Source organism: Strongylocentrotus purpuratus, unplaced genomic scaffold (assembly GCF_000002235.5).
Source record: "Strongylocentrotus purpuratus isolate Spur 01 unplaced genomic scaffold, Spur_5.0 spur5_scaffold_20, whole genome shotgun sequence".
Lineage (NCBI taxonomy): Eukaryota > Metazoa > Echinodermata > Echinoidea > Camarodonta > Strongylocentrotidae > Strongylocentrotus > Strongylocentrotus purpuratus.
In genome coordinates, this window is record NW_022145606.1 from 14,468,157 (window position 1) to 14,470,993 (window position 2,837).

The following is a 2,837-nucleotide window of genomic DNA, read 5'->3' on the forward strand; positions in this document are numbered from 1 at the left end:
GGGCAAAGGCCCTTGCCTTCCCCCTCGTCCCCGCTAAAAAAAAAGAGAAAAGAGGAGAGCTAATAGGGAACACAAAAGAGGAAGAAGAAAAGAAAAGGGCCCGCGGAACGGCGGGGATCGGGATCCTCGAGCACCCCCCCCCCCCGAATTTGTTGAAAGGTATAATAAAGAGAAATAGAAAGAAAGAGAGCAAGAAAGAAAAAATATTTAACTGCCAATGTCACATTATAATGAGGTATCATAATATGCTCATCAGACCATGATTAAATGCGTAAAACCACATAGATTTCACCTAGGGCCCTAAGATGCTCATCTGACGGTATTTGAATCCCTAAAACCCCTGATTTCTGTGGGCTCTGCTCCCTGGACCCAACCAAGAGACATTAGGCGGGCCCCTTGACACTCATCTGACCGTAATTGAGTGCCTAAAACCCTTGAGCTTCCGGGGGCTCTGCCCCCTGGACCCCGCCTAGGGCCCTAAGGCGGACCCGTAAATGCTAATCTGACCGTAAATTATTGCCTTAAACCCCTGAGCTTCCGGGGACGGATAAGGTATCAATTATGTTCATCTGACCGCAGGCGCTTAGCTAGGGGGGGGGGGGGGGGGGGGGCAGTAGGTGGTCCCCCAAAAAACGCCAGCCAAAAAAAGAGAGGAGTATTAAAGGAAGAGGACGTAGGAAGAAAATGGAGTAGACGAAGAACATTTGTGAAATTCAGACAAGGATTAAGAGTCGAGAACGGTACAACGAATCGTGTTCTTTCTCTAATAATTTAATAAAACGTCAAAGCTTCCGCGCTTCGCGCGGCAGGGAGGGAGGGGGGGGGGATTTAGACAAGGATTAGGAATCGAGAATGGTAAAACGAATCGTCTTCTTTCTCTAATGAATTAATGAAACGTAAAAGCTTCCGCGCTTCACGCGGGAAGAGGGGAAACATAATTCAGACGAGGATTTTTTTTGGGAACGGTACAACGAATCGTCTTCTTTCTCTAATAATTTATTGAAATGTCAAATCTTCCGCGCTTCGCGGATGAGGGAGGGGGAAACTCGCCCCTCCGTGCATCCACCCCCCTCCCAATTACGTCACTGCTGGTCACCATTACATTCCAATATTTGGCTCGCATAATTTCTAATTTGCCAAGAAATTCTGGATTAGCTGGAGCAGTAAACTCCAGCACCTCCAGCATCAGAGCAGGCTTGGTTGCTCCATCCGCCATACCTGCAATCAGTCAACTTGGATTCATTTCCCGAACAGCAGACATGTCTAAGGTATATCGGGCCGGGTACTCGTCCGCTTGTAGCAAAACCCCAGCCTACAGCCCAATCGCCTGGGTATCCAAGCTGTCGACAAACTACCTCCGCAGCAGAGTCATCCCAACCGTCATTACAGACTGTCCTCCATTGACCTTTATGGAAGATCTCAAGCTTGCCTCCATCTGCTGTTTCGTCAACCAGCCGGATTTCCCCCTCAATTTCATCTTTCAAAATAAAAAAGAACGAAGGTAAAAGACCTCGTGAGACTGTTCCAAAATAGACACCCCATTTTACCGAATGATTTGACCCCTCATTGCCCAAAAGGTTATAAGCTCGATCGCAGTCTTCGGGTTTAGCCCCGAGAGTATATTTACATGTATACATGTACATTATGTTTTATGTGCAAAAAATACGTGTTTATATATATATATATATATATATATATATATATACATATTTCGTATATAATATATACATATATATATATATATATATGAAGAGCTTAATTCCAAAAGGAGCTAAATCCACTTTTCATGAAAATAGAGTTATTGATATCAGAACATTGTTCACCTTAGTACCCGTCTTTGAACAAAATTATTTACTTAAATTTTTGGAGCAATTATAAAAAAAAATCAACTTCTAATATCACTTTTCCATAGACGCCTGTACAAAATCTGGTAAACAATGGCTTTTTTCTCCGGAGTTACAAACATGGATTTAGCTCCTTTTGGAATGAAACTCTTCATATATATATATGTATATAATATATATATCGTCAATCTGGAATCACCCACCTTAAAAGACATATTTAGAAAGTTTACAAACGTCAAATATTTGTCTATTGTAGTAGTAGAGAGAGAGAGAGAGACAGAGAGAGAGAGAGAGAGACAGAGAGAGAAAGACAGAGACGGAGAGAGCGAAGGGAGAGAGACAGAGAGAGAGAGAGAGAGATATTGTAAATGAATTTTTCTTACGAGTAGTTGTGGTAGGATGTGTGGTGGTGGATTCATTCGTGGACATCGCTGTGGTGTCCTGTGTAGTAGTTGATTCTGAAGAAGAAATATGATATAATTATTATACATCCGGGTCCCGTCTTACAAAGAGTTGATATCAATCGCAACCTGTTTTCGATAAATATCAATGGCCACCAGGCGCGTACGCAGGGGGGGGGGGGGGGGTATTAAACCCCCCCCTTTGGTATTTTGTATGTGTGTATTTTTGATGAAACCCCCCCCCCCCCCCCCTTTGGTAATTTTTTTAAAAATTTAATTATTAATTTAAAAAAAGAAAAAAATTATGTCAACGGCTGACCTAAAAAAGTGACCTACCTTCCCCCCCCCCCCCCCCATGGAGCAAAATGTCAAATTTTCAAACTTCGAAACCAAAAAAAAAAAGAAAAAAAGTGTCCTCTACATCAGAAAATAGTATCCAAGCAACTGTTCGCTGTCCCTTTCAATGATTTCTCATTAATTGTTGAATTTGTAATGAGTAGAACAAGCGAACACAAACTCGTGTAATTTCATCCTTTTTCCAACTGAAATCCGGCTGGCATATAAAAGAAAGGTCTAAGGGACAGCATTTTTT

The 2,837-nt window shown here is 42.2% G+C and overlaps 1 pseudogene; it reads right to left on the reverse strand.

Moving 5' to 3' along the window:
- Window positions 1–1,151: 1,151 nt before the first annotated feature.
- Window positions 1,152–2,273, reverse strand: LOC115927606 (annotated as a pseudogene).
- Window positions 2,274–2,837: the final 564 nt, after the last annotated feature.